This window comes from Cibotium barometz, chromosome 57, assembly GCF_041138505.1.
Source record: "Cibotium barometz isolate CiBa-2024 chromosome 57, ASM4113850v1, whole genome shotgun sequence".
NCBI classification, from domain to species: domain Eukaryota; kingdom Viridiplantae; phylum Streptophyta; class Polypodiopsida; order Cyatheales; family Cibotiaceae; genus Cibotium; species Cibotium barometz.
The window spans coordinates 21,412,297-21,420,905 of record NC_141102.1 but is presented as its reverse complement, the minus strand read 5'-3'; positions in this window follow the sequence as shown (position 1 = coordinate 21,420,905).

Sequence of the window (8,609 nt, the reverse complement as noted above, 5' to 3'; positions counted from 1 at the left end):
AACCAACAGATCCATATAAAAGAGCCATGGACTCCTCCGTTGAGGACTAGCAAGGCCAATCAACCAGATCCATGCCCGAATTCAGAAAAACAACTCTTACTCCTTGTTCCAATATCTTCCCCGACATACGTGTGGATATCTTCGGTGACCCACAGCCTGAGCACCGTATGGTAAGCACCCTCTACGATCCTTCACAGGTCACCTAGCGCTTCACTCATAGGCTGCTTCCTTGGTCCCTCATCCACCATACCGGAAGCTCACCATTTAAATCAAACCGAGGCTGGTCAAGACCTCGACTGACCTTGATATGCGAGACGTCCTCCGTTGACTCTCCATCCAGCTGTTGTAACTTTATCAGCTAGGTCTCCACACGACCTCATTCAATAGACGGTCAAAATGCTTCCCTTGCATTCTTGACATAAAACAGTCATTTAAAAACAGGACATAAATGCAATTTCTATAACGAACTCTAGTCTTTCCACATTGTTCCACATCAATCCACATTATTTAATCTGCATCCATTTCATACACATTCTGCATCCATTTCATACACATTCCCATTCTCATCCAATCACATCATTTTCTAGCTCATTACTTCTTTCCTCATTTTTCTTGATCAGATTTCATCCACTCGTATCTACCCATATCCATATCCACATCACATTCATTCACATCACCTAACATCCATTCACATCTGTCCCAATTTACATCACAGATCATCAGATCACATCTCATTCATTCACATCCCGATTCACTACACATCACATCTCATCCATTCACATCCTATATCATTCATTCACATCCCGATTCATATCACATTACATCACATTCATTCACATCACCTAACATCCATTCTTCACATACACATCCACATCCATTCTTTCACATACATCCAAATCCATTCTTTCACATACTTCCACATCCATCCTTTCACATACACATTCACATCCATTCTTCACATACACATCCACATCCATTCTTTCACATACATCCACATCCATTCTTTCACATACTTCCACATCCATCCTTTCGCATACTTCCACATCCATCCTTTCACATACATCCATTCTTCACATACACATCCACATCCATTCTTCACATACACATCCACATCCATTCTTTCACATACATCCACATCCATTCTTTCACATACGTCCACATCCATTCTTTCACATACACATGTCACACCTTCTTTCCTCGTGAGACTGACGAAAGAGTTTGGTCTTAGTCATAGTCTGATTCAGGTTCGAGTCGGACAAGATTTTTCCTAAACTATCTTTCTCAAAAAGGTTTGATAATTGAGTTACTATTTTACTGAATTTCTTTCTTTGAATACGAATTTCAATGAGGAATAAATTAATCATTTATCTGAATATTTCAATCTCGATAGATCTCCTGAATTTTTTTTCTACAATCCGGGTGAATATAAAATGACATAAATTTCTCCCTTAGAGTATTTAATCATTCATTTATCAAATACTCATAGCATTTAAGAGAATTCTATTTTTGATATAAAAATAAATCCTTTATGCATCATTCTATGCATAAAATCAAATTCAATGAGAATAACACTTTTGAAATAAAAATAATTAATCTATGCATCTTCCTATGCATAAAATCAAATTCAATGAGAATAACACTTTTGAAATAAAAATAATTCCTCTATGCATCTTCCTATCCATAAAATCAAATTCAATGAGAATAATACTTTTGAAATAAAAATCAAATTTAATAATTAATATCAATGATATCCATGCATATTCATAAGTGAATATGTACATGGAGTAATTAGAATATTTCTTTTAGATGCAAAAATGGTGGGAATTACTCTTTTGGAATAACATAAAAATAAACTTTCTTTTCCATAAAATTTTGGAAAATTTTTCCATAACCTCTGGTGGCTGACCATTTCTTATTTTTAACATTCTATTTTTGACTTAAATTAACCCAAATTAGATTCCAAAAACTCTAATCTACACCATTTTCTAAAATCAAGAGAGTAAACAATAAATAGAGTTTAACTAATCTTTTATTTAATCTTTCTAGGATTAAGAAAGGCTGGAATGTAAAGAAGAGAAGAGGGTGGCCTTTTCCTCAAAGCATAGCATTTGAATTTCATTCAATCAGCTTTGTAAAACATGAAAATCAAGAAAACTATAGATTTAAAATTAAACAAGTAAGAAAATTAACTTACATAGAGCTTGTAAGCTCTCCTTTGGCTTTAGGGATTGAGGGTTCTACTATTGTTTGAAGCAAGAGTGGCCACCAATTCACTTTGGAGAGGATTAGGCCAAAAACAATTAAATTATTAAAAAATTCAATGTAGATGGCTCAGGACAGGAGTAGAGTAACAGTGCATAAACACCATTAAGCTTTTACAAAAGGGGGAGGCTTCTATTTATAGGAAAAAGTGAGCCTCTAACCAAACAAACTGATGCTAGAATTTTTCAGATCAGTTTTGTAAGGCCCCCGTCCCGTGGGGCGGGGGAATCCTTTTGATAGGCGGTCAAGTCTCATGTTATTTTCCGATTGACGACACCTCAATCTCGTAGAAATACGAGGTTACGAGCAAACGGACGGACCTAACTCTATCTCGCATGGGAAGCGTAGTCATCCTAAAGGAAATTCTAATCCCCAGCACGAAATGTGCGTGGAGATGGAACAAGACCCACACTTGGTTCAAGGAAGCCAACGCCTTTTTCCCCCATATTCATGAGGCACGGCCGCTGGCTCGGTCCCCTAAAACAAGTCTTGTTCGTGACTCTACTATTCCCTAAATATCGTAGGTTACGACTAGTAGAAAGCTACCCGACTGATCGGGTCCACCCATCCTTAGAATGGTACCGTCAGGGTATCCATTCTCCCACTTTCCACACACTCACCCGTTCAATTGTTTCCTAATTAAGTCCTACCACACTGTGAAACACTTAAAAACAAATTTCTTTGTTAATTAATTACACTTGATTCCTTAAAAAAAATCTTCCTTAGCACAACATTGAAATCAACGAGCATACTTACAGTGAAAAATATTTACAAAGACCCTGAAACCGGGCCGATATTCCAATCCAAACTCATGTCCAAACCATAACCATAACCACAACTACATCGATAATCTAGAATTCGATCTTCCAGCCTCAACCAGCTGGGTAAACCTCACGGACCGTCTCCCCTCGTTGTCAGCCAGCCGATGAGGGCCAAGCCGTCCTGTCACCCCCTCAGGTACTGACGCTTGTACCAAACCCTCTCGCTCTTCGGAGGGGACGTCTCCTCATGAGGTGGGGGTTAAGTCACCGCACTAGCCTGGACCCACAGAACTAGGCAGCATATATACATCACCCTGGTGGTGAAAACCAATTCCCAGTGGCATAGGAGGGGATTGCCCTGGGCCGACTCCCGGCCTCGCTATATCCTCCGCCCGGCTACACAGGCAAGTACGGAGTTAGCTAAGGGGGGGAGAAGCTGTACCTGCATGTTAGCAATAAACCAACAGTATATCCAATAAAAAGAGACATAGCCTTAATTCAATGAATTCACGCATTAACAAAAACCATCGTTTCAGAAAGACAATGATTCGAAAGCAAGATTACTTTCCTATAACTTTACTTAAGAGTAACCATAAGGTACTTTAGGCCATCTATACTAGGGTTTAACCTTGGTTCCTTTCCTATTACTTCGAGAATCTTTGCATTAAGCTTGATAAGAGAGAATTTTACTTAAACTTGTTAAATGACCAACCTGGTTATCATTTTCATGCCTATTCACTTCAAGAGGGGCGAAGTCGATTGTAGGGACGCGATTCGCTTCATTCCCTCCTTGGGCAGCGCGTGGTTCTTCAATTCGACGGCGTTTCGGCGCCATAGGAGCACTAGAGTTTTAAGAGGATAGAGAGAAAACGAGGTGAATATCAGAGGTTGGGAGCGTGGAGAGAAAAGAGAGAATTCTACTGGTTCAAACGGATTCGAAAACGGAGTCCGTTTGGGGTAGGAAAAGCTTGTTGGGCTTATGGGCAGGAATGACCTCTTAGCCTAAGTTTAAGTCGCCGCATATGGGGGGGGGAATTGAGAGGGTGTCCTTAACTTGGAGAGCTCTTGAGAAGAGTGTACGTCTAGGGAGGCCTAGGGAAGAGTAAGGCAAGGGTTGGAGGAGAGGCACACTTTAAGTCTATTCACACGGGGGGGGAGAAGAGTGTAGGACATGTCCTAGAGCTTGAGAGAGAGCTTGCGCGTAGGGGCTTGCTGGGGGCTTGTCTGGAGAAGGGGGCTGGGAGGGTCCTTTTATAGGTGCTGGAGGGTGGACGTCCGGGTGCGGGAAGGTGACACCTGGGTGGTGTAGGTGTCCGGGAGAGAGTGTGGACGTGAGACACCTGGGGGTGGAGGTGTCTCGAGGAGAGAGAAAGTGTGACACATGGGGGTGGAGGTGTCCCCAAGAGAGAGAGAGCGCGACACCTGTGGATAGAGGGTTCTGGGAGGAGGGGGTACGTGTAGGGGTGTGCTGGAGGGTGCGTCTAGGTCGTGTACACGCTTGGGTGTCCCGGGCGGATTGTCGGTTTTTTTCACGGGCGGCGCCCGTGGTGGGGCCCACGCCGGCCGCCCGTCGTCGTCCGGGGGGGTCAAAAATATTTTTTGACGGAAATGTTCGGCCTTGCCCCGTGACCACGGGGGCGTATTCCGTTTGTTGATTAGACGCCTGGATAGTTACTATTTTTGGTCGGAAGTTCGCAGATTAAAGGCTTAAAAGCTTAATTAAACCCATTCCGGGTACCCGTTTTTAGTTCAGAAAAAACTATTTTAAGTGTAAAATTACGCGTAGATTCCAAATTTGGATTCAGAATTACAAATTTCTAAGCAAAAATGGCTCATTTTCCAAAAATAGAAGTTTTTTGATCGTAAAAATGACAAACTAAGTTATGTTTTTCAACTCTGAAGCAAGTACATTGTTATTTACAATGGGTATGTTACATCCTTCCCTACTAAAAGAACTCGAGATGTCCTCATCTCGGTACGAACTCTGGGTAATTCTTTTGGAGGGTTGACTCTTCCTCCCAAGTGGCATCCTCCTCAGGGTAATCTTTCCATTCCACTAAATGTTCCCTAAGGATTCTATTGCAAAGCACTCTTTCTCTAGAGTCGATGATTCTATTAGGTCTCATTTCAAGGACTCCCTGAGTTGGCATTACAATTTGTTCATCATCAAGAACATGATCAGGATGAGGCACATATGGCTTTAGTAAGCTCACATGGAATACATCATGGATCTTGAGGTGGGTTGGGAGGCGAAGTTTGTAGGCATGTTTTCCCAAACATTTGATGACTTCATAAGGCCCATAATACCTTGGACTCAGTTTCCTAAATTTTCCAAGAGATAAAGAACTTCTCTTTGGCCGCACTCGAAGAAAAACTTTGTCTCCTTGCTGAAAAATTCTTTCAGATCTTTTGGTATCAGCATAATGCTTCTGTCGATCCTGGGCGGCTTTAATATCCTTACGAATAGCTTTGGTTTGTTCTTCCATTTCTTCAAGCATTATCCTGGAGGCTTCAACTTTTAGTGTGGGGTCAGAGAAATTTAAGGGAGACAAACATTCCTGACCATAAAGAGCTTTGAATGGTGACATCCCTATGCTTTGGTGATAGGATGTATTGTAAGAGAATTCCACTAGAGGGAGATACTGAATCCACTTCTTTGGTTCGCGCCCACAATAGGCCCTCAGGATGTCTTCTATAACCTGATTAACTCTCTCAGTTTGACCATCTGTTTCTGGGTGGTAAGCTATACTGAAACAAAGTTGTGTTCCAATAGCCTGGAATAGTGATGTCCAGAACTTTGAAGTGAAGTCAGAGTCCCGGTCACTGACTATTCTTTTTGGCAATCCATGAAGCCTAAAGATTTCCTTGATGAAAAGGCGGGCAATATCAGAAGATTTAAATGTCTTCTTTACTGGGATAATATGGGTGACTTTGGTAAGCATATCCACAACTACTAAAATAGAATCATACCCTCCTTGTGTTATGGGAAGACTTGTGACAAAATCCATACTGTTACATTCCCACTTCATCAGAGGAATGTTTCCCGGGCATTTTGATTCTTTCAGCTTTAATCCTTTGACATGAAAGGCATTGTCTGATGTATTGAAGGATATCTCTCTTCATTCCAGGCCAAAAATAACTTCTCCTTAAGGCATTCAAGGTTTTTGCATAACCTGGGTGTCCTGCTACAGGGCTATCATGAGCTTCATACAAGATCATCTTCTTCAGTGCAAGATCTTTGGGAATACATAACCTATGTATGAAGTAGAGGCATTCATCATCGAGGGTGTATCCCTTGATCAATATATTTTCCTTTTCTGTGGGTGCCTCCTTGTGAACCAGGCTTACTAGCTTTTGGTAATCAGGGTCATGAAGTGAAACCTGCTTTACCTTCTCTAGGACGGGATTATTTGGCATAGAGATTGCACTTAGGAAGGACTTGCGACTAAGGGCATCTGCTACAACATTATCCTTTCCAGGGCAAAATTTGATATCAAAATCAAACTCTTGCAGAATTTCAATCCACCTTCTTTGCCTCATGTTGAGATTGGGCTGGGTGAAGATCCACTTTAAACTCTGGTGGTCAGTTACAAGCAGAAACTTACGGCCTAGGAGATAGTGTCTCCATAACTTGAAACAATGAACAACTGCAAGGAGTTCAAAATCATGGGTGGCATAATTGACTTCATAGGATTTAAGCTTACGAGAAGTGTAAGCCACAGGCCTTCCTTCTTGAATTGAGACACCACCAAGTGCAAGGCCACTAGCATCAGTGACAACCTCAAACTCTTTGGTGAAGTCAGGGAGCTTCAGAACTGGTGTTGAGGTGAGGATAGCTTTAAGTTGGCTAAAACTGATTTGGTGGATTGGTAACCATACTATCTTACATTCCTTCTTGAGGAGATCAGTTAAGGGTGCGGCTATCTTGGCATAATCCTTGATGAAGATTCTATACCATCCTGTGATGCCTAGAAACCCACGGATTTCTTTGACTGTCCTAGGGGGTGGCCATTCCAATATATCCTTGACTTTGGCAGGGTCTACTGAGATGCCCCTTGAGGAGACAATGAACCCTAGATATTCAATTTGGGAAGTGAAGAAGGTACATTTGCTTTTCTTGGCATAGAGCTTATGTTCGCGCAGTATTTGTAATACTTTGCGTACATGCTCCTCATGTTCCTCTTTTGACTGAGAATAGACCAAGATGTCATCGAAGAAGACAAGGACAAATTCATCCAAGTAGGGTCGGTGGAAGATATCCTGCATTAGGCGGTTGAAGGTGGTGGGAGCATTGGTTAATCGGAATGGCATGACTGTAAATTCATAGTGGCCATAGCGGGTATTGAAAGCGGTTTTAGAGATAGGATGTAACATACCCATTGTAAATAACAATGTACTTGCTTCAGAGTTGAAAAACATAACTTAGTTTGTCATTTTTACGATCAAAAAACTTCTATTTTTGGAAAATGAGCCATTTTTGCTTAGAAATTTGTAATTTTGAATCCAAATTTGGAATCTACGCGTAATTTTACACTTAAAATAGTTTTTTTTGAACTAAAAACGGGTACCCGGAATGGGTTTAATTAAGCTTTTAAGCCTTTAATCTGCGAACTTCCGACCAAAAATAGTAACTATCCAGGCGTCTAATCAACAAACGGAATACGCCCCCATGGTCACGGGGCAAGGCCGGACATTTCCGTCAAAAAATATTTTTGACCCCCCCGGACGACGACGGGCGGCCGGCGTGGGCCCCACCACGGGCGCCGCCCGTGAAAAAACCGACAATCCGCCCGGGACACCCAAGCGTGTACACGACCTAGACGCACCCTCCAGCACACCCCTACACGTACCCCCTCCTCCCAGAACCCTCTATCCACAGGTGTCGCGCTCTCTCTCTCTTGGGGACACCTCCACCCCCATGTGTCACACTTTCTCTCTCCTCGAGACACCTCCACCCCCAGGTGTCTCACGTCCACACTCTCTCCCGGACACCTACACCACCCAGGTGTCACCTTCCCGCACCCGGACGTCCACCCTCCAGCACCTATAAAAGGACCCTCCCAGCCCCCTTCTCCAGACAAGCCCCCAGCAAGCCCCTACACGCAAGCTCTCTCTCAAGCTCTAGGACATGTCCTACACTCTTCTCCCCCCCCGTGTGAATAGACTTAAAGTGTGCCTCTCCTCCAACCCTTGCCTTACTCTTCCCTAGGCCTCCCTAGACGTACACTCTTCTCAAGAGCTCTCCAAGTTAAGGACACCCTCTCAATTCCCCCCCCCCCATATGCGGCGACTTAAACTTAGGCTAAGAGGTCGTTCCTGCCCATAAGCCCAACAAGCTTTTCCTACCCCAAACGGACTCCGTTTTCGAATCCGTTTGAACCAGTAGAATTCTCTCTTTTCTCTCCACGCTCCCAACCTCTGATATTCACCTCGTTTTCTCTCTATCCTCTTAAAACTCTAGTGCTCCTATGGCGCCGAAACGCCGTCGAATTGAAGAACCACGCGCTGCCCAAGGAGGGAATGAAGCGAATCGCGTCCCTACAATCGAATTCACCCCTCTTGAAGTGAATAGGCATGAAAATGATA